This window comes from Tupaia chinensis, unplaced genomic scaffold (assembly GCF_000334495.1).
Source record: "Tupaia chinensis unplaced genomic scaffold, TupChi_1.0 Scaffold142468_1, whole genome shotgun sequence".
NCBI lineage: Eukaryota > Metazoa > Chordata > Mammalia > Scandentia > Tupaiidae > Tupaia > Tupaia belangeri.
Genome location: NW_006202317.1, coordinates 26444 through 50773, shown reverse-complemented (window position 1 = coordinate 50773; position 24330 = coordinate 26444). Strand labels below are relative to the sequence as shown.

Sequence of the window (24330 nt, the reverse complement as noted above, 5' to 3'; positions counted from 1 at the left end):
CCATTCTCATTCGTAGCCTCAAAGTTTTTACATGTAAAATTGAATGCAGAATCACAACTGCAGTACCTATGGCGCTGCCATTTGCAAACTGAGTCTTCAAGGGAAAGTCACTTGAACTAGCATCTCAATTCCCTGAGTTGCAAAATGGTGATAATAACACCTGCCATCACTAACGCAGAACAGTCAAATACGAAAAGGAGCTATCACTTATTACACACCTATTATATATCAGGCATTATATTCTTATGTATGTCTCACACAGCTCCTTTCTGAATTATTAAAACGACTGTCTAACTCATTTCACTAACTTCATTCATGCAATTTATTAAAAATGGCCCTGGAATAATTCTAAAAATATAAATTTTCTCCTCTTCCTGCTAATGACTAGGACACCCCTCTGATGCTTCCCATTGACTAGATAACAAAGATCAAATTCCTAGGAGTCATAAAAACAAAACTTTAAGTCCTAGCCCCTGTTTCTTCTGCCTAATTTTCTTCAGATAGTGGAATTCAACCTCTACTATCTTAAGTTCTCAAATATCCCCTACTTGATGAACAAAATAAATCCCATTGACATCTATTATAAGGGAAATGGAAATCAAAACCACAATGAGATACTTCTTAGTGCCAGTCAGGAAGGCTAAAATTAAAAAAAAATAATAATAAAAGATGGGACTAGCTGATGATATAATAGATGTGCAGTGGACTGCAGTTCGAGTCCCAGACCTGGTGGCTTAAAGCTCACACTAGGCACATGTACGTGCATTCCTAAGAACCCAAGAAAAGAATGGAGGAGGGATTGGGGCAAGGCCACCCCCACTAGGGGGTGATTTCTCGCTTTCTATCTCTTTGTCTCTTCAGTGAGTGCACATGCCCATAGTTAAAATCTCTCAGAAATAAAAAATAAGTGCTGGAGAGGCTGTGGTGAAGAGGGAGGTTTCCTACACTGTTGGAGGAAATGCAAATTAGTACAACCACTGTGGAAAACAACATGGGCTTTCCTCTGAAAGCTACGCACAGAATTACCATACAACCCACTAGTTCCACTCTTAGGTATTTACCCAAGAGACATAAAAACCCTCAGAAAAACACTTGCACATCCACGTTAATTGCACCATTATCTATAATTGTTAGAACAAGTAATCAACCCAAACATCCAAAAATAGATGAGTGGATTGAGAAAATGTGGCATATGTACTCTGTAGAATACTGCTCAGCCACAAAAAAAATGAGACCCTGACATCTGATACAAAGTGGATGAATATGGAAGATTTAACACTAAGGGAAGCAAGTCAGTAGGAAAGACAGCTTTGTATGTCCCCACTCAATATAGACCAAAGGTCTGTGCTCTGTAGCAGAAACTGAAAGTTTGGAAAGTATAGTAGCAGGAAGGGTAGCTGTAGACACCAGTAATGACGGGTAATCCAGGGGGACAGAGGGAGGGAGAGGAACAGGGCAAAAAATATTTAATTAAAAAAAGTTTAATTGACTCAATGAAGTTATTTGCTGATGATAATGTATATTGTAATGTCTTTGTCTTGACTGATACGCACCACATTCATGCTGAAAAAAGCAGTGTTGTACACGGTAAAGTTATTAGTGATTAAATGTAAATTTAAAAATAAGAATAGGGACCAGCAGTTGGTGTAATGGCTATGTCATTGGACTCCCATGTCGTCGACTGTGGTTCGAGTGCTGGACCTGGTGGCTAAAACTCATGCTGGGCACATGTGCGTGTGTGCCCAAAATTCTGAGAGGAGAATGGAGGAGAAGGGATTGTGATGTGGCCATCCCTTCCCAGGGCGGGGGTGGTGATTTTTCACTTTCTGTCTGTCTTTCTGGTAAGTGGATGTGCCCTATAGCTAAAACCTCTCAAAAAAAAATAAATAAATAAAAAATAAAATTAATAAAGAAATAATGTTTTTTAATTAAAAAAATAAATCCTTCTCTTCATTTGACTGTGGATTTTGTGTCCTCTGCTTGGATTTCCTCCCCACTGTTTGTCAACCTGTCAAACTCCCATTTGTTTGGTAAAATTCCATTAGCATGCAATCACCTGCACAAAGTCTTGACTAGAACATCCCAGACCTCTCAAAGAGTTAATCACGTCTTATTACTATACCTTTTATATGTAATTATCATCCTTAAGTATCACACTAAGTTTTTTTGGATGCCATACATATTACAAATGCCTTGAGGGCTATAACCAAATCTTAATTATCTTTGTATCAATGGATAGGAAGCACATAATGAATAATCTATAAATGTCTGTTCAAAGAATTCATTAAATAATGCTATAAGTTTTACTCCCTATCTTTTTAAGTTTATTTTTTTCCTTCAGAGAGAACGAGAACTACAGGCACCCACAACAGGGTCTTCATGCTGTGAGCCACCCCAGCCTCAGGCAGCCTAGACACGACACACTGGCACTTGTGTTTGTACCTGAGGTATTCAGAGGGGCCTTAAAATGCAAACTGTAAGACTTTCCCTTGTGGGTCTAGCATTGGAGAATGTTGTGTTATTACTGAGACACCAACTGCCCTTACAGATTTACTCTCTTCAGTAAGTGTTATTTACGTGTTTATCACAGAACATTTTACAATTGTAAGTTAATATTTTCTAAATGTAAATAAACAAATAGGCAAAAAAATATACAAATAGGCAAAATTAATCTGAACTTTGTCTGATAAGCCTTGAAATGTGTGTGTATATGCATACACATACACACACTCATATAAGTGTGTGTGTATATATGTCTTTGTCATAGGGTGTGTGAGCTCACCAGAAAGACATAGAGGGAAAGTAAGAAATCACCCTTCAAGGGGGGATGGCCATGGCACAATCCCTTCTCCTCCACACTCCTTCTGAGATTTTGGATTTTGTGTGCGTGAGTGCCCAGCATGATTTTCCAGCCACTAAGTCCAGGATTGAAACTATTGAGCATGTGGGAGCCCAGTGCCTTAACTACCACACCACCTCCTGACCCCTTGAAATACTTTGTAAAATAATATTTAATGATTGTTTTTGAATCATTGTAGTATTCAGTAGGTTTTCCTAAACTGTGCAACTCAACACCTGTAAAAATGCTAGATATGCTTCCCAATATTTTAGAAGTGAGATTAAGTTATACTCATTTTGCCTTCCCATTCCTCATAGTACTTATTTATTTACTTTTCAGAGGGATTTTGGTATAGGGTGCATGCGCTCGCAGGAGAGACAAAAAAAAAAAACCCCCCCCCCCCCCCCAGGGCAAATGGTCAAGCTGCAATCCCTTCTCCTCTACTCTCCTCTCAGGATCTTGAGCATGCATACATACATTCCTGGTGTGACTTTAAGCCACGGAGTCCTGGCCTTAGACTTTGAATAACTATGTGGGAGTCCAATGACGTAACCATTAGCCATCTGCTGATCTCACCCCCATAGTACTTTCTAATGAAACCATGGAGCCTTTTAAAACTACCAGGTCCCAGGTTCTTATAATAGAGATATAAAGAGTGGATATAATTGGTTGAGAGAAACTAGGAGCCACATTTATTTACAAAGAAGAACAATGTAGGGAAGACAGAGTTTGGCAAGTAATAAGAGATGAGGAGCAAGAAGGGAGATGGAGAACAAGCAGTGGGATAAAAGGCTCTTGAGAAAGCAAGTGGGTGCTCGCTTCGGCAGCACATATACTAAAAATTGGAACAATAGAGTAGATTAGAGTAGATTAGCATGGCCCTGTGCAAGGATGACATGCAAATTCGTGAAGCATTCCATATTTTTCAAAAATTGGAGGACATAAAAGCAGTGAAGGTACTTAATGAGAATAGGACAGTGTGGAATGGGGGAGGTGAAGAGAAGAGGATAGAGAAAGATAGCAAGTGAGCAATAGAGAGGCAGGACGTTAGTGAGAAACAGATATGGCTTATTAACTATTGATGATGACATGTATAGTATTCTCAACTGGATTGGTCTGAGAAGTACTTCACGATGGGCAAAGTATTTTTACAAGCAAAATGAGAAATAGTGATTGACTGTTTTAAAAAATAATTAGAATAATAATACTGATTGGGGAAAACATAGAAAAGATATTGAATGTTGAAGCGGGGAGATTAATGTCTCTGTATTGACTGACATGCATGGCATTCCCTTTTGAAAAAGCAATGTAATACACTGTAAAGTTATATGTAATCCAATGTAATATAAAGATTATGATGAAAATAGAGCAAGGGAGTTCCTGGGTTGGCGGACTCTCCAGTCTGTGCTCAATCAATATTTAAATTAATAAATTACCAATTGAATAAATAAAAAAAAAAGTGGGAGCAGAAACACATGAAGAGGATTTGGGGGAAATTATGCTATGTGTTTACGACAAACCTCTTATGCTACTTTTCCAAAGACATCAAGAAAGAATTTCATTTAGTTTCAAAGCATCAGGAATCAACATAAATTTTTAAATATAGATGCTTTTGGTTTTACAGTATGGTTATGTTCTGACAAACCTCTAATATATTGACAATATCACAAATCAAAAATGCATCACGGGAACCAGCAGTTAGCGTAATGGCTATGTCGCTGGACTCCCACGTAGTTGACCGCAGTTCACGTCCCGGACCCAGTGACTTAATACTCACGCCAGGCACGTGTGCGTGCATGCCCAAGATCCCAAGAGGAGAATGGAGGAGAAGGGATTGCGGCGTGGCCATCCCCCCCTGGGGGTGATTTCTCGCTTTCTGTCTCTGTCTCTCGCTCTGTCTGGCGAGCACATGCGCCCTATAGCAAAAACCTCCTTAGGAAAAAATGCACCACGAAGCCCCATATCTGCATTCGTACACATCCTCACACACAGAGATTAGATTCCAACTCAGATATCTACGCACAGGTTCAAGAGAAAGATGGCAGTGAACAGATGTTGGAATGGGAATTAAATTTTGGAGAAGTGAGCTTTGAGACTACATACAAAAGAACTGAGAACCAAAATGTAAGTGACAGCAATTTTGAGTGCCAGACCAAGGTATCCAAAAATGGGATTCAAGATCTGATACCTAGATTGACAGAAATCCTAACACAGGGATAACAGTAAAAAAAAGAAGGGGGAAAAGGAAGAAAGGAAGAAAAAGGAGGAGGAAGAAATATTAGGAACAAGTAGTTCATGGGAGAAAAAGTGGACTGATGAACCATTGCCTCAAATGCTTCAATGAGACAACTAAAGTGTAGCTATTGATTGGGTCTGTCTGAAAATGGATAGAGAATGAATCCAAACACATGTCTTATTGTATGGAAAAAGAATCCTTGTAATTGAATAAAAAGATCATAAGAATGATAATCGCTATTATATTTTGGTGTTAACATTTATTCATAATTACAATCTCAGGAATTTTGTCGGATACTTATGAATTAAAACTTTATAGCAATACTGCAAAATAGTGAATAGTTTTTCCTCTTCTAGATGAGGTAACTTCAGAGATGATAGTAAGTTATTCACATCATGCACCTAGTAGATGAGAGAATTAAGATGCCTTTTATTTAGGTAAACTATAATATGCAGGCTCTGTTTAAACACAGCATGAGGTGACCGCTACCAAGTGCCATTAAAAAAACACAACTATAGGCAAAAATACTTTTTATCTTAAGGTTTTTTAAATTTTTTGCTTGTTTTTGCCATAGGGTGCATGTGTGAAACAGAGCCAGTGAGAGAAAGTGAGAAATCAGCTTCCAGTGTGGGGAATGGCTATGCTGCAACACTTTTTCCATTCTCCCTTGGGATTTTGGCCATGTACACATGTACGTGGACATAATTTTCAAGCCACCTGTCTGAGGCTCTAACTGGTAGACCATGAGGGAGTTCAGTGCCTTAACCACCATGTCATCTGCTGGTTCTGATACTTTTTATTTTTAACATCAGAGGTCACAAATATGTGTAAGAGAAAAAGGACCCCCAAAGGGGCCTGGTCATCCTGCAATCCTTTTTCCTCCCATTCTTCATCCCATTAGGATCCTGGGCATGTGCATATTTCCAGAGTGTTCAAGTTGACAGGGCCAGGACTCAAACTCTGGTTAGACTTGTGAAAACAAAAGTCTGGCTGCTTTTTCCTATTTCTACAATTCTTTCCAGAGGGCCTAGGGGAAATCACCCAAACAAACAATAACAGACCATTCTGACCCATTGATAACAGGACTCTTCCTGCACTCTGTCTCTGGCATAATTAAGATGTATAGTAAACCTTCTAATCTCTATTGAAGTAAATCACAGATTTTATTTTGCTGAGCTATTTCCAAGGCAGACCTTCTTTTCCAATCAACAAACTAAGAATTTCAAACTCACCTAATAACCTACTAGCCTCCACCTCTGGATGTCCCACTTTTTTGGGCCAGGCCAATGTAAAGAACTCCTATGTTAACAATTTAATCCAATTGGAATAGAATTGATCAGGTATCTGAAGTTTGACACACCATCTGCACAATTAGTCAAAATGTAAGACATTCCAGGATTTAAAGCAGCATTGAGCTCACAGCTTCAGTTGAGAAGTTCTAGCTCTTGTGCATGTATGAAAAAAATTATCAAGGTCAATGATAATCTTGCCATAAAATCAGGGCAAGGAAGTATCAAAGGTGACAAAAAAAATGAAATTAAAATTCTCTCCTTCCATGGATTTATTGAGCACTTGATTGGTGGTTGAATAATTCAACAGATCTTGAGCACAGTGCATCAGGCATTATCCTTAGTCCTGGGGATACAAACATTTTAGAAGAGGATGTTTGAGGAAAAGAAGGAAAAAAGCACAGGAAATTGAAGCAATGTGATGAAGGTCCCATGAGCAATTTGCAACAAAACCTTCTAAATATTTTCTATTTTATTTATCAGAGGTGCATGCATTCACCAGAAGAAGAGAAAGAAAGAGAACAAGAAAGCATTGCTTAGAAGGACATGGTTATGCCACAGTCCATTTTACTTTTTCTCCATCCCCTTGGTGTTCGACACACATTTACACATAACTGATGTGTTTTCCACGCTGTTAGGGCCTAGATTTGAACCAGGGTCAGCCATGTAAGATCCAGCTGACTCCCTATGCACAGGGCTTAACCACTGCACCATGGGATCTGTTCATTAAAACTTCTAAGTCTTAATTCATGATATTTTTTCCTATGCCTAACATCTTACATTTTTCCCTAACCAAGTGTTCTTTTTTTTGTAAATATAGAATAATTTATTTGGAAGCAATCCAATTTATTGAATACGTTGGCATTTTCTAATTTGCTGATTTTATAGATTATATCTAATCAATACTGTTTTTTTTCTTTTTTTTTTTTTTTTGAGAGGTTTTTCACTATAGGGTGCATGTGCTTGCCAGAGAGAGAGAGGCATAGAGACAGAAAGTGAGAAATCACCCCCCAGGGGGGATGGTCTCGCCACAATCCCCTCTCCTCCATTCTCCTCTCAGGATCTTGGGCATGCATGCACACGTGCCTGGCATGAGTTTTAAGTCACCGGGTCCGGGACACAAACCATGGTCGACCACGTGGGAGTTCAGCAACATAGCCATTACGCTAACTGCTAGTTCCCTCAAAACTTTCTTATGACTATAAAACAATATAAATGCGATGTGCCCTTACTAATACATGATAATAAGCACGCCAGAAGTAAAAACACCTGAGTTCCTTATGGAAAGACGCATTATAGAGAAATACAGAATTCAGTATCGCAAGTAAAATATTATCTTGCTATCAAATGTTCATTTAAATAGCATGAAATAGAAAAGTCTGATTTATTTGAAATTCACTTTAAAAAAAAGAAATTCATTGTGATCCAGCTGTGTCACAAATGTAATAGTAGAGACCATCAATTTTTTAATACCCAAAACAAACAGAAAATGGCTGGATTCATTTCATTGAGGCAACTCAGGTCGGTTGGCTCTATTCATGGTACAAGAAGAAGCTCTCCTTATATGAAAACAATAACAATTTTGTAATACATGATGGGTTTTATGAGGAGTGGCTATCTATTCCCTGCTCAGTGAAATCTAATATACTTTCCCCACCCTGGCTGTGCTGCCTTTTCTGTTAAGTTGGTTATACTATAAACTACATTTTCCACAGTCCTTATCCCTATAAGTTTCTGGGTTTAGAGTTGGGCAAGTCCAAATGGTTTTGGGGACAATGAAGTAAACCAACAGCCATTATTATACGCTGAAGTCTGTCACAGGTGAAAGATAAGAAAAAGATACAGATGTGCTGACAGATTCCAGTTTATCTAGGCCTTCCTCTATTCTATGCCCATCTCCTTTCTCAGCTGTCAGCCCTACACGGCAGAATTCTGAGTCCCCAAGGTTCTTACTCTCTGGTGTACTCTCCTTGTATAATGCCCTTCTATGGAGTGTGGGTGGAAGCTGTGAATATAATGGGTATCATCCCCCAATTTGTTTGCTAATCAGGTGACTTTGTGTTAATTGCAATGAAGCTTATCTAGGTGGATCTGACATAACTATAGAAGTCTTTGAAAAAGCCTTCACCCTATGGCAGAAACTGAAGATTGGAAGATATAAAGGTAGAGACAGTAAATGTAGATACCAGAGACTATATAGGAAGGGATGGTCAGTTGGGTTGATACTGAGGGACTCAGGAAAAACAAAACAAAACAAAACGAACATTTAGCAGACACAAGAGTGGAAAGTTATTGTTCACAGTAGTGTCTTTGACTTGCTGGACATACAATGAATTTATGCTTTGAGAACTCATTCTATAGAAACAATGATTATAAATTATAATAAAGAATTTTTCACCATAGGGCATCTATACTCACCAGAGAGAAAGACGAAGAGTGAGAAGGAAAGTGGGAGATTGCCCTCCATGGAGTATGGCCACACCTCAATCCCTTCTCCATTCTCCTCCCGGGATTTTGGGCACACATGCATACACACCTGGTGTGAGTATCAAGCCATTAAGTCCAAGACTCAAACAGCAGTCAGTCATGTAGAAGTCCAGCTGCATAACTGCTTCACTATTAACTGGTCTCCAAATTTGTTTTAAAAAAAGAGCCTTGAAAGGTATCAGAGAAATTCACTCCTACTAACCTTGAAAGTGAAACCTCCATGAGTTCTACAACTACAGTGAAATGAATTCTGCCTAAAATCATGTGAGCTTAAGAGACCCTAACCCCGCCTAACACCTTGCCTGAAGCCTTGTGATATTTTAAGGAGAAGACTAGGCTAACCGGTGTTCAGACTCTTGACCCAGGGAAATTGTGTGATAATAAATACGTGTTTTAAATTGCTAAATTTGTGGTGGTTTATTTTGTAGCAACAGAAAATGAATATTATCTGCTACCCAAAAGAAATCTCAGGCCTATTGTCAGATGTCTTCCTGCAAATTCACACAGACAGTAGACATGAAGAGTAAATAACATTCATAGGCTTCTGAACTAGTATCTCTTGATGGTCTTACTATAACAATCACATATGCCAGCTTCAATATTTCTGTGCAAGTTCCAGCCTTCCAGCTTCCTTCACAATTGTGCAATGTCTAATTCTCAGAATAACTTTCTCATTTTATGGTATTGTGGTTCTTTTTCTTAGAATGAATCCTGAACTGATATGGTTATTGGTACCAGATGTGGTACTAGACAACAGGATCTTTAAAATGGGAATTTGGAATTGGTTTTATGATCTGATTGGACTTAACTATATTAACGAACCTGTGGCCAATGTTAAAGAGGAAAATCCAAGACATTTATTGACAATACAGTTAACTAAAAGATCACCTAGAGACAGCTGTATCCAAGCACCCATAGAAGGAAACTACAGAAGGAAATGTTTTGAGTGACAAAGTGTTTACAACCATAAATATTTTTTTAGTTAAAATAGAATATTTTGAGGTTAGGTTATTTTGATAAATTCACTGGAGAACTTGGAGAAAGAAAAAGATGACCTGTAGCTTTAAATTTCCACTAGAAGATCCAGTAAGGGATCAGAAAGTTATTATGACTTTTTCTAAAAGAAAAATGTTACCTCCAACAGCCACTAGGCCAATACTTCTAAAAATCAAATCAATGTTCTTAATCCTGTGTGTGCCTAAAGCCCAATTAAAATTGAATACATAACTTCCTAGGTTTCCTTTTATTTGGGGGAGAGGTTTTTGCTATAGGGCGCGTGCACTCGCCAGACAGACAGAAAGTGAGAAATCACCCCTCAGGGGGGATGGCCATGCCGCAAATCCTTCTCCTCCATTCTCCTCTCAAGATCTTGGGTATGCACGCACATGTGCCGGTGTGAGTTTAAGCCACCAGGTCGAGGACGTGAAACGCGGTCGACTACCTGGGAGTCCAGCGACATAGCCATTATGCTAACTGCTGGTCCCAACTTCATAGGTTTTCTACATTGCCTTTAGGGCTGATTGGGAAGAAGAAAGATCTTGAGAACTTGGACAAAGATATTTTATGGAAAGATTCTAATGAAGTTGAGAACATTTTCCAGCCTTTTTTTCCCCCAGTAATAGCAGAACTTGCCTTTTTCTCTTGGGAGATGAGCTTCTTTGTAGCTGAAGAACCTCTATTGTATTTCCCTAAAAGTTACCCACAGGGGCCTGCCATATTCCCCTCAGGACCCATATTCCTTCCAGACTTATGCATAAATTCAAGTCCTGGTAGTATCTATTGAGTTATGTGATAAACACTACTCATGAGGTTTCAGACTACATAAAGCATTGCAAACTTTTCTCTATATTGAACAGAATCTTCCAAGTATGTATGGAAATAAATTCTATAGTTGTTGCATCAAATTAGAAAGAATAACTGTTTAGACCAAGCTAAATGCATGAATATTATGAAGTGTATGCAGCAAAGACTCTGAATTCACTGTTAACTCTAATGGTATTAAGTGGCACTAATAGTATGCCTGAATGGTGGATTAAAACTTAGATTCAGGCATAGCCTACAATAAAAGTAGTTTAAATGCTGGGACTTACTTGGTGTGTATAAAGGAAGGTATCCAAAGTCCTAGAAATACTGGGATTGTTGGAATCCGCTTATTTAAGTCTCACTCAACGACCCACTAACTCTACACCCTAGAAGAGTTGTAGGATCTCCCTTTACCAAGGCTTTAAGAAACACATTAGTGAAGGAATTAGTTTTTATGACTTCACATATACATGAACAGTTCTTTGGTGGCAGTTCTCTGTAAGCAAGGGTAATACCAGGAGCTGCTGACATTAAATCGACTCTCCAAATTCAAAGACTGATGTGATCTCACAATGTAGTATAAGAAAAAGAATAGAGACAAGATGAGTCAAAGTTCAATCAGAAAAACAACCAGTAGGAATGATACAGAATTTGGGATTTATTATAGGTGTCTGAACTATGCTCTTAGAAGAATTACTCAAACAGTTTAAGTGTAGCTATTGATACAGTGTCTGCTGCTGGGCTTGACCCAACCATTAGAGAAGCTGAAGGTGGAGAACCAGTAGAAGCTATAGAAACTTCAAGTCTAGGTACATGGCCACAAATCAGACACAAAGGATGACCTTCCTTTCTTTTGTAAATAAGCAATAATTTTGTAATGAACTAAGTGCAAAATACTCCTAATATCAGAGTTAATGCTAAAAACAGAGTAAACTGTCAAGTATATATATCCTCCCTCCTTGTAACTTCCTAACCTTGTCTACACAAAGAATTCTCTGAAATTTTGTGTCTATCTTTCTGTGAGCTTTCACTAGCTGGCTGGCTTATGTGATCCTTTTCAGAGAAGTAGCTATCTGGTCAACTCAGACACTCTAATCAATAGTATTGATTCTATCTAGGAGGCCATAATGGGAGGGTATTAAAACCTATTCTAGTGTATCTGAGTGAGCCTCACCATATGTGCCACTTCTTGCTTATTAAACTCAAAGAAGTCCAGAAGACAAAAGGCTGAAGTTGAGGAACCTGAGCATTGATATCCAGGGAAAAAATTAAGAGAAATCTGCATGTCTATAAGACATAATAGAAACAATTTAAAATACAAATTACTTAAATAGTTTACCCTGGCACAGAGCCTTCAAGTGGCTGCCACTGTACTATAAGTGCTCACCAGACTTAGTAAAATGTAATCAATACACTAAATAAGCATGACCCATGGGATGAAATCACAATGCCATTTTATTTTGTCTTTCACTGTTCCTACCCATTTATTAAGTGAGATGTTGTCTGGAAAATACATAACATCTAGGCATAGTCCATACTCCATTGGATTCATGATGATTCTTAATTTATAAATTAAGGTTTCAATTTAAGAATAATTTGTCCAGATTTACATATGCTCAAAAATCCAACTGTTGCAAAGCAGTTGGACCTTGAGATGGTTGATGCATGCTTATCAGAGTGAGAAAATACAGAACACTGTGCTTACTCTGTCCTGAAAACAGGAACATGTGACCCCCATCGGCCAGATCAAGAGTTCCAACATGTCTCACAGACCTACTGCTATCTCAACAACTACAAAAACTTTTGCAAATGCTTACTGCCCCTCTGGCACCCTCGCCCTTTTCTCAATAAATAGACTAAGAATCAGCCAGTCTAGGTGACATTCCTGAGATTCGCCCCCACTCCCACATCCCAGTTAAAGATCATTCCTTATCTTGGAGCTGGCAAGTGGCATGGTAGTTAGAGTGTGGGACTTCCACATGGCTGACTTGGGTTTGAGTCCTGGACCTGGCTTAATTTCTCTCCCTCTTTCTCTCTGGTTAAATTAATTATAATATAATAAAATGAAATAGTTCTAAAAAAAGAAAAAAGATCATTGCTTGTGTGTTTCATCTCACCCATGTTTTCATGGGTGATACATTTTGGCTGTGCTGGATGCAGCATCCAATAGCCTTAAAATCAAGGTCATTACTTAATTGAAATTAATGAAGAAGTCTCTAGTATCTTCCTTTCACCTCTGACCTATTACAGGAAGCCAATAGCAAGAGGAAAGTAAGAAAGTACAGGTGGTTTCTCATCTTTATTCACCATTGCTTTACTTTTCAATTACATCTTGTTAAAGTTTCAGACTACCTTGAATTAAAATAGAAATATAGATTCTGCCAATCCAGGAACATTGGATTTCCTTCCACTTCTTAGTGTCCTTTTCAATTTTGTTTTTAAGGTTTTCATAGTTTTCGTTGTAGAGGTCTTTGACTTTGTTGGTTAGTTTTATTCCTAAGTATCTTATACTTCTTGTGGCTATGGTAAATGGAATTACATTCTTCTGTCTCAGTCAGCTTGTTGTTTATATATAGAAATGCTATAGATTTTTATAAGTTAATTTGTAAATTAATCCTGCCACTGTACTGTATGCCTTAATTACTTCAAGAATTTTTTTCTTGAGAAGTATCTTTCTGGATACTATTGGATCTTCTATATACTGATCATGTAATCTGCAAATAGAGATAATTTCAACTCTTCTTTTTCCCTATTGGAATGCCTTTTATTTCCTTCTCTTGTCTGATCACATTGACTCAAACTTCCAGTACTGCATTGAATAGGAGTGGAGAAAGTTGCACATATTCTTCATGGAATACTATTCAGCCATAAATTAACAAGGTCCTGGAATTAGAAAGTGGATGGATATGGAAGATTTATTGCTGAGTGAAGCAAGTCAGGCTATGAAAGAGAAACATTGTATGTCTCCACTTAAGATATACTGACTGTCTGCACTCTATGGTAAAGACTGAAAGACTAGGGAACATAAAAGCATTATAAATTGTAATGGACACTAGAGACAAAGTGGAAAAAGTGTGGGAAGGGAAGAGTGTAGGAAAGGAAATTTGGGGGAAAAATGGAGAGGTAAGACACTTATGGGACACAGATAAGGTTTATTATCTGTTGACAAGGATGTGTATGGTGGTCTCAACTGAGCTGGACTGAGGTGTTTATCATGCTGGGCAAAGTCTCTTCACAATCTAAATGATGTATAGTGATTTAATGTATGAATAATGAAACAAAAAAAGAAACAGAAATAGAGAGGAGCAGGGTTATGGAAAGTTTTTAATCAAAGGGTGCTTTATTGGCAGATAATTAAAGATGACCCTTTTCTCCTAGTGCTCCCATGGAATCTTCAGGGCAATGGTGGGGGAGTGCTCCTTTTATCTCTATTCTAGTTGGCTTGATCACTTATTCATCTTCAGACTTTGAAAATCAAGTGCTAATCTCAGTTTATCTCTGCTGAAACTTATTTGTACCTCCAGGGAATGCTGTGACTCTGTCCAACTTTATCTTACACCTAACCCATTACTGGCCTGTGAGAAATAGTCATATGTTCTCCCCCCAACAAATGTTGGGAGCACAGGACACTTAGTGTAGCAACTCTCAAGGCTCTTTAGTTTTCAGGTAATCAGCCACAGTGTTTTACACTGTTTTCAGACAGGAACCCGACACCATTACAGTATGCAAGTCACCTCTGAGTGCTCCCAGTGAAGGCCTCATAGGCTTGAAGTATGGACCAGATATAACCTACATTTTTACAACTAAGATGAATTAGAGAACTCAGTGTACACCAGCAGCCTTCCCTCAAAACCCTATTAATAACTTCTCTTTTAATTCTCATCCTTAGCCCATTTGATGTAGATAGTTTGATTATTTTACATTGTGTACCCAGGTTTCCAGTCACTTTTTTTGTGACTCCTCCACTGAAAATTGTCAGGATCACTTAGGTACTTGATACATATTTGCTTATATTCTAAGAAAATTTCATTGTAAAATACTATCACACAAAGTGATTTACTTTTTTTTTTGAGAGTTTTTTTGCCATAGGGTGCGCGCCCTCACCAGACAGAGAGATAGAAAGCGAGAAATCACCTCCCAGTGGGGATGGCCATGCCGCAATCCCTTCTCCATTCTCCTCTCGGGATTTGGGCACACACACACACGCACCCGACATGAGTTTAAGCCACAGGGTCTGGGACTCAAACTGCAGTCGACTGCATGGGAGTCCAACGACATAGCCATTATGCTAACTGCTGGTCCCACAAAGTGACTTACTTTTGAATCACTAATCTTCACTCATTCCATGCCTCCGTTCTTTACCTATTCCCTCAGTTTCCAGTTATCTCAGTTACTATAGTTTAGCTTCAGCCAATTACTCAAAGTAAGTTTTCATCAGGTCATACAATATGCTATGCTAAATATCAGAACAGCATGGATCATTAACCTATAATCCTGTCCACAAAAACATCATGTGAATATTAGACAAGAATGACTAGAAGAGTATTCAGGAAGATACTTTAGTTGCACTGAGGAATGAGGAGTGACCAGAGGAGATGAGGCATAAGTCTTTGAAAAGGGTAGAAGTTGAGAAGTATAAAGTCATTTCAGAAAGAAATACAAGGATCTTCACAATGTTGGTAAAAGAAGGACATTATGAAAAAAACTCTGCATGGATATTAAAAAGAATTGGCACCAAGTTAAACTTGTGCTTCAATTCCATTTCCTCTTGAATTTTTATAAGTCCATTGTATATGTCAAACAGGGAAGCATGAGAGGAATGGAATATTGATTAGCCCTAGGTGATTCAATATGAATGGAATGCACAGAATATAAGGTAGGCAATAATCGATGAGTGAAAAATTATACAGAAGACACATTCTAAAGGAATTTGCATGTTTGTTAAGTTTAAAATATATCTTGGAGGCCATTAGAAATCCCGTATTTTAAGCAAGCTTGTGTCATGGCAGATTTAAATGTTAGAAAGATTATTCTGAGGCAATTTGGTGACTTGGTGGTTAAAGTACAATGGTTGGATTTCATGTGGACAACTGGACAGTTAGAGTCCCAGAGTTAGCAGCTTGAAATCATGCCAGACGCATGTTTGTGCATGCCCAAAATCCTGAAAGGAGAAATGAGGAAGGGAATACAATGTGACTGTTCCCCATAGGGAGTGTTGTCTAACTTCTCATTTCCCCTGGCAAGAGCATGTGCCCTCTGGCAATTTACAATAAAGATTATTCTAACTAAATTAAAAGGCTACTAATATGAGAAGACTTCAAAAATCTCAGGAAAAATGGAGTTAAAGTGTGAATGATTTTTTTTTTTTTGAGAGATTTTCACTGTAGGGCGCGTGCGCTCACCAGACAGACAGAGAGAGACATAGAGACAGAAAGCGAGAAATCACCCCCCAGGGGGGATGGTCACGCTGCAATCCCTTCTCCTCCATTCTCCTCTCGGGATCTTGGGCACGCACGCACACGTGCCCGGCGTGAGTTTTAAGCCACCGGGTCCGGGACACGAACCGCGGTCGACTACGTGGGAGTCCAGCGACATAGCCATTACGCTAACTGCTGGTTCCCAAGTGTGAATGATTTTTGTAAGAAGTATTTTGAAATTCATGCATAGCTTTTTTATAATATGAATTTTTTTTGAGAGACTTTTGCTGTAGGGTGTGTGCATGCGTGCGCCAGAAAGACAGAGACAGAAAGCGAGAAATCACCCCTTAGTGGGGATGGCCACACCACAATCCCTTCTCCTATCTCCTCTCAAGATCTGGGGCATCCATGCACTTGCACCCAGCATGAGTTTAAGCCACTGGGACTCAAACCGCAGTTGACTACGTGAGAGTCAAGCGACATAGCCATTACACCAACTGCTAGTCCTCATGATATGAATTTTCTATGAACTTTTTGAAGAGACTTCATAACTGGAAGTGGGTAGGTAGTGAAATGTACTGTGACAAGGCACTTATTCTTTAAAAGTAAAGATGTCATAAACATAAATAAAAATAAGCACCACAACAAGGAAAGAGGGGACAATGGTAAGATACTCATTACATGGAAATCAGGGAAAGGCACATTAAAAATGTTTTTCATTCATAAGTTAGAAATTTTTATTCATAAATTAGAAAGCCTGTAATGTCAAATGTGATTTGGACAAATACACTCTTACACAGCTGAAAGGGTACAAATTCACACTGTCATTCTGAAAAGCAATTTGACAATTTTAATAGTAAAACTGAAATGAGTGTACTCTACAATCCAGCAGCTCTCCTTTAGGAATTTTCCATCACAAGCTCACATACATATGTATAGGAAGGTTGGCATAAGGATGTCAGAAGAGCATTGTGGGAACAAGAGAAACTTTAAACTATAGTGAAAAGATGCTATGGGATACAAAGTGGGATTTAGCCTTTTTTCTTAGAACTAACTAAAGTGTACAGATGGGAACAAAGAAAACCATTAATTGTCTCCCATTCTCTAAGTACAGAGAACTATCTATGTACTTATGTCCCAGAAGCCTACCTAGGGCTAACATTTCAGTAGAACTTGCACATGACCACAATCCCTCTCCTACTCCATGGAGTAAACTGAGAGGATGAGAAGAGTTGCTGAGAAGGTCTTTGAGTTCTCATAGCCAGGAAAGGAATGGTCAGGAGAATCACTGGACAGACTTGGAGATGTCTACCAGAAAGGAAAACTGACATTTTATCTCTAGTTAGATTTCTGCTCAGTCACCATGTAAACCATGCTACAGATGCAAGGGAATAAACCTAAGGAAGAAACAGCATAGAGGGAAGCCAGTTGTTTGGGGGCACTGAGTGTGATTGCCAGGACTCCATTTCCAGAGGTGTAGAAAGCAGCTGCTGTCCTGGCTTACTGGACCCAGAATCAGGGGCTGCAGAATGTAGAGAGATTGGACTCTGCTCTCTTGCTGGCAATGGATGTGCCATGAGACCAGGAGCTGCTGTTTGGGAGGAGCATGGTGAGCTGCTCTGTGGGAAGCTGGCTACCATTTGAACACAGTGAGACCAGCCTCTAGGTACGTGCTTACAGCCAACCCAACAGAGAAGCTCCAGGCTGGGCTTTTCAAACAGATGGTAAGTTTTAGTCCCCTCTCTCCTTTTGGCCAACATCAGCATGGAGAAAAAAAAAAAGATTAAAAGGGGGATGGGACAAGTTTAGAAGATGAGTCTTGAGCAGTATAATTTGACCCCTAATCCAAAACCTTACAACCAGACTTTTGTTCGGATGTGGAGATCTAGAAGAGAAAGGGGATATTGCTTTGAGTCAAATATGAAATTACAGTGATAAAATGTACATTATGGAGCCTTAAAGAACTGAAGTGGGACTGATTCAATAATGGAAAGTGACTGCACTGACTCAAATGAGCTGCAATTAAGGGACCCTACTACTCAGCAGGAGGGGTCAAGAGAGAGTTTTCAGAGAAGCACTGTCTTTGTAGTTATTGAAAAAAATTAAACTCTCTCCTATACCCTTGGAGAACTGAGACTACTTTTTTAAAAATTATACAAACTAAATGTCCGACAATAAGAGAAAGGATATGTAAATCTGTATGTGCATACATCTAGACCGTATAAGCAGCAGTTCAAAGCAGTGAAATGGCTCAATGTTATCAACATGAATATTTCAAAAACATGCTTGGTGAATCAGAACGGATTTTAAGAACAATGCAGACACATTATGTACTTCCTGTGAACGCATTTTGAAGTATATATGAGTACAATTGTAAGTGTGAATGTGTATTTTGCTTGGGGGAGAGAAATAAAGGAGTGGTCAGGTTTGAGGGACTCTAATAAGATATGTACTTCTCATTAAAAAGACATTATATTAATACATTAGTTGTGTAAACTAACCAATTTACAAACATAAAGACTGAGCACAACTTACAAAATAAAAACAGTAGTTAATTCTTTGTGATGATATTTGAGCATCTTTTTCTGTGCAGAAGAAAGCAACAAAAGAAAAAATCAACTTACAAAAAGAAATAAAAATCAACATGCAAAATAATAAATTGATTAGAGGCACATATTTTTGAGTAAAAATAACTATCATATGATTTTCCTACAGATCCATTTTTAACATTATAATATTTTAGGTGCCTGTATTCAGTGGGTGAATGTATACTAGCATGTTCCTCCAGACAGCAATGTGACCAGAGCTATAACGAGTCTTTGAAAAGTTTATTATGATGCATGTGTAAAACACTTCCAACAGATTATGCAGTTGGACAGCCATGGTGACACAATAATAGCACAACGTTCCATGATTCTGAAGCCACATGGGAAGATCCCTGGCTTGCTTCCAGAAATTTCTTTGTGTATACTACATGTTTGCACATCTGCCTGTGATTCTCGCTGGGTGAGATTAAGGGTTAGAACACAGCATGAAGACTTAGTTGAAAGTACCTTCTCTCTCTTTCTCTGTTTTTCCTACTCATGGAAGAAATAAACTTTAAAAATTGTATGGTGAAATGTTAACTACATTAAACTCTGGGCTTTGAATTATGAATGTTTGCTTATCTCTATTATTGTTTTTCTAAAAGAACAGGTTTTATATCATAAACATGCATACATATGTATGTTCACATATTTAACTATTATACTCTTACTTCGTAATTATGCATGTAGGAATCTACTGTAAGGAAATAATAGATTTGTTGAAGGTTTAGTACAAAAATATCCATGGCAACATGATTCATAACAACTAAAAACTGGAAACAACCTTCATTCTTAACAGTACAATAAAATGTTCAAATACATGTTTTAAAAATCATATAATGGAATAGAAAGTAGCCTTCATAAAAATGTTTTCAAAACACTGAATTGCATGGGGTAAATCCTTCTGGTATAGTGTCATAAGGGATAGAAAAGGAAGACAATTAGGAATGAATTAACAGATAGTTCAGGTGCCTACCCCAGCTTAAAATCTATGCTTTGCAGAAGCATCAATTAGCCTGGCTGCATGATTTTTCGTCACTGTATTCACTATTCCAGGAACAGAAGGTGGACATCCTCTGGAAGGGAAATCCAGTGCCAACTGTAATGAACATTGTTTTCCAGGGGATTGACTCTTTTTTTTAAGAGATTTTTGCTATTGGAGGCAAGCACTTGCTGGAGAGACAGAAAGAGTCAGAGACCGAAAGGGAGAAATCATCCCCAGCAGGGATGATCACTCTGCAATTCTTTTTCCTTCATTTTCCTTTCAGGATCTTGGGCACGCACACACACGCACCCGGTGTAAGTTTAAGTCACGGGGTCGGGGACTTGAACCATGGTCGACTACATGGGAGTCCAGTGATGTAACCAACCCCATCGATGGTCCCCAGCACTTTGACTTTTAATTTAGTTATCTTTTCTCTTTCCATTTAAAAAAAAAAATCATGAGAAGGTTCAGAAATCCCACTAAGCAAGAGAGGAGATTTCTCCACCCAGCAAACTTGTCCTGCTGTTCACATGTAGAAATAGCAAGCCTTTAATGTCTGCATCAGGCCAAAGCCAGTTTATGAGGGCACCTGCAAAAACTGAGATCTCTCTAACTCAATCCCCAACAGTCTGATTAGCAGGGAACTCACAAAATCACCATTATTTGTGAACTTTGTCAAACAAGATCAAAACACCAAATCCTTTACCTGCTCTGCCATGCCATTGTTTAAGCAAGACCACTAAAGTCCCTTCAGTTTGATTGTCTCCTTTTCCTGTTATTGACTGGGGAGCCCTGTACCTGACATTACACCTCTATACTAAGAGCTAGGTGAGCCAAATATATTTCAGGTTCAACTGAGGAGTTTCAGGAAACATGTCTGAATTCCACGAATATGAGAGGCTATGAAACTAAATTTTCAATTCACACTCCCTTCTCTCTTTTTAAGAGACTGGCCCAATAGTCACAACTGACAAGCAGATTTCAAGCCAGACATATGAAAAATGTCTCAGGAAAGTCTGTATAAGGCATGTATATTACTCAAGCCTCGCACCTAAGAATTCTGATTCAAAATTCTGTGAGGCAAATCCTTATTTCAGTATAACTGTGTTGCTAATGGATAATCTAGCTCCTTTGCTGAATTTCTCCCTCAGAAAGAGATGCATGGTCTTTTTCCAGAGAAAGTGTTCTACTTTCAGAACTTACCCAACAATTCAGTCTTGGATTATGAATGTTTGCTTATCTGTATTAATGTGGATCCCACCTGGGTCCTCATTTTGGATGAACTGTTTTAAGACTGAGTTTTGACCTATTTCTCCTACTTCAGGATTTAAACAGAATTAAAACAGCATCTCAGGTCCTACCACCTCTTCAAAGGAGCTGATGCCATAGCCTGATTTTAAACTTTTAGGTACCAAAAATCCAAAATCACTATGGAATGCATACACCTGTATCCACTTACAAAAACTATTCTAATGTATGCCTTTAATTTTCATATTTAGTTTCTTAGATATCCAGGCCTCATTCCTTACTCTATTCTCTTGATTCCCAAATTGCATGTATCTAGAACTGTTACATCCACAGGAGACACTTTAGATTAATACACATTCCAGTATTACCCAACTCACATCTTTGTCCTTGTTATGGCTGTTGCTGTTCTTAGCCTATGAACATGTCCAAGTTACTGTCTAACATGAAGTTAGTGGAGAAAGAGAAAATGAAGAATCAAAATAGAGCGAATATTGATGTAGCTGGTATCCTTCGTGGGATTGGATTAAACCTGAAATAAAAGTGGAATGAATATTGGGCAATGTTTGGAATAAGATATGCTGAGAGAAAGTTTGTTTAGCCATAAAACTCTGGATCTTCAGATAATCTTGGCTGTTCATTTACCACCAACCCTTCACATTATACCTCAAGGAAAATAAATGGACAAGAAAAATAAAGGGACTTTGCTTCAATAGTCCCTTTATTTTCTGACTTTATATCCTTTATCCACTAGCCCCTTCCCTTTAACCTAAAATCATGTTCAAGTAATTCATTATCTTAAAATGACACCATCTGTAAAAAAAAACTTAGATCACGCAAGGACAAATACATGATGTGAGTAAAATGCAGGCAAGTCTACTCATTTGATTACTATGAGGCTTTAGTTTGAAAGCTCAGCAGAGTAGGCTCTTATTTTTGCTTAGCTAAAAACAGGCTGAAACCTTGAAGCTAAATAGATCGAACTACCTTTATCCATGTTTCCACAAACTCATGCCTAAATTCCAATCCATTCTGTCATAAAATTTTAATGAACACAGGGTGGTCCAAGGGACACTTGGAGCTAGAGAGAAGAGAGAACATAAGAGAACAAGAGACTGAACCAACGCCTAAGGCAGAAATAATTTAGGTTTCATGCCACAGACTTTGTAACATAAGGAGCAGCTTCAAAAGCTTCTGGGCTCCAAGCGTTGCAGGAAAATCCAGAGGGAACAAAGGAAGAACCCCTCCCCAAAGAAGATTGATGGCAAGGCCTTTATATGAGGATTTCTGCCAGAGGAAGGAAGAGACACAAGAAAAACAAAGACCTAAAGCTGAATGCCCTTTTGAAAGCTCTTGGATGAAATAGATACAGACTTATTTACATTCTTTCTGCTAAGACTGACCCTCTTAAAAAAATATAGTCCAATGAGGATCTTGGAGTCGGCAATTTAAAGCATCAATCTTCTTGTAGACAAGTTGTTGCAAACTTCTGCTAGTTTTCTGACAAGTAGATGTTAACCTTTTCCTCTTATATAATAGGAAAATAAATAAGTTTAGGTGAGTGTGTTGGTAAAAGTTCAAGCCTTCAGTGAAGTTCTTAGTGTGAGTTTAGAAATCAGTTTCTCTAAAGCCCAAAATATAGGAAGAGCAAAAATATTTTCAGATTACTTCTTTTTGAACTGCAAAAGATTTAAAAAAAAAAATCACAAATAGGGACCAGCAGTTAGCATAATGGCTATGTCGCTGGACTCCCATGTAGTCGACCGCAGTTCGAGTCCCGGATCTGGTGGCTTAAACTCAGGCCGGGCACGTGTGCGAGTGTGCCCAAGATCCTGAGAGGAGAAGGGATTGTGGCATGGCCATCCCCCCTGGGGGGTAGATTTCTTGCTTTCTGTCTCTCTATGTCTCTCTGGTGAGCACACGCGCCCTATAGCTAAAACTTCTTAAAAAAAAAAAGAAAAAAAAAATCACAAATAATTGAGAGTATTGAGCCAACGTGCAGAAATGGCATCTTGCAAGGGGGAGGAAAAGAAAGAACAGGTCATCTGCCTTGAACCTCAGGTGGCTGAAGGGGAGAATCTGTTGGTGGCTGCTACATCTTTGCATCTTTCAATGATGTGATATCTTTGTCCATGTCACTGATCTTTCTGGCAAGTAAACCATCTGCCGTTTGACTGGTGGGATGAAAGTGAGGCTGCCCAAGATGAATCCTTGCTGTATGGGCCACATCTGGGCAGCCAGCTTGGCAGCAGAGGTGCAAGGAACTGGACATCACTACCCTGCAATCAAGCTCCAGACCACAGAGGGAAATAGGACCAAGACCCCTGATCCCAGGGCCCAGTCAGTCCTCAGAGCCCTTGCCTGCTGGGTGTGAAAATCAGGCAGATTGAGGATGTCACCCCCATCCCCTCCACCAGCACCCACAGGAAAGGGTGTCACCGTGATAGCTGTCTATGGACAGGACTCCTCAAATTACTCTTTTCTGTTAATAAATTGCCTTTGTGTAAAAAAAAAAAAAAATCAAACAATTGGACTCAATAAAAACCAAAGCCATTACCCAAAGAGATCATGCTCCAACTAAGGCCTAGATCCCTGCTATGTAAAGAACCTGCCAGGATCAAGGGTGGTAAATGCAAGTACAAAGGCAGCAGTATTTAAGGTTCAAGATCCAGGGAGGTGTGGAACAAGGGCTCAGAACAGACCCTGCAGCCACACTGAGGATCCTTGATGAGCATCTCCACATCCTGCTTTTATTTTCCAGCCCAGAAAATGAAGTGAGTTCCAAAGTTGACATCTAAAGTCTGAATAGATCACAGGTAGTATGGGTTTTTATAAGCTCTTCTCTATTTTCTACCTGAGCCTTAATAGAGTCAAAATGACTCCAGATTATGTTTAGTCTTGGGAGTCTATCTTAACAGATTAAGATGTGTGTAATGCTAAACTAATGAAACGTAGTGATAACTGTGGAGTCTTTGCAGATATAGGATATAAAGATAGGGAAGAGGAAGACACTGCCAAGCCCCTCTCATATGAGCACTCAAGATTTTTTTTTTTAACTGAAGTGTTGCAAAGCCATATGTAGATCATGCTAGTTCTAACCTGGATCCAAGCATTGTCTTCTTTCACTCCGTTTTGTTCCTGCTGCCCCATTAATCATTGCTTTGTTTTAAGCCCCTTTGCAGAGAACTAAAATCACTCATTCTGCCCTGCATGCCTGGAAAGAGAACTGTCTCTCAAGCAGTGATTGCCTCCCTGATGCTATAAGACCTCCTTGTAAACTTGTATCCAGCCCAAGGCAATAACCAGGCCTCTCTATTATTTTGCCCCAAGACAAAGAATAACTTGCCCTGTGTTTCTCAGTGCACCTCACATTGACCTCTTCCCCTGTGTGTTTTGTATCTCGTCCAGTATGGTGGCGATGGTTTTGGGCCCCGGGCCGCCCCT

The 24330-nt window shown here is 38.9% G+C and overlaps 2 pseudogenes; both read left to right on the top strand.

Annotated features, from left to right (window-relative positions):
- Positions 1-3650: 3650 nt before the first annotated feature.
- Positions 3651-3765, top strand: LOC114005122 (uncharacterized; annotated as a pseudogene).
- A 19125-nt stretch (positions 3766-22890) lies between these two features.
- Positions 22891-24330, top strand: part of LOC102497920 (40S ribosomal protein S14 pseudogene) — a 10367-nt pseudogene continuing 8927 nt past the window's right edge.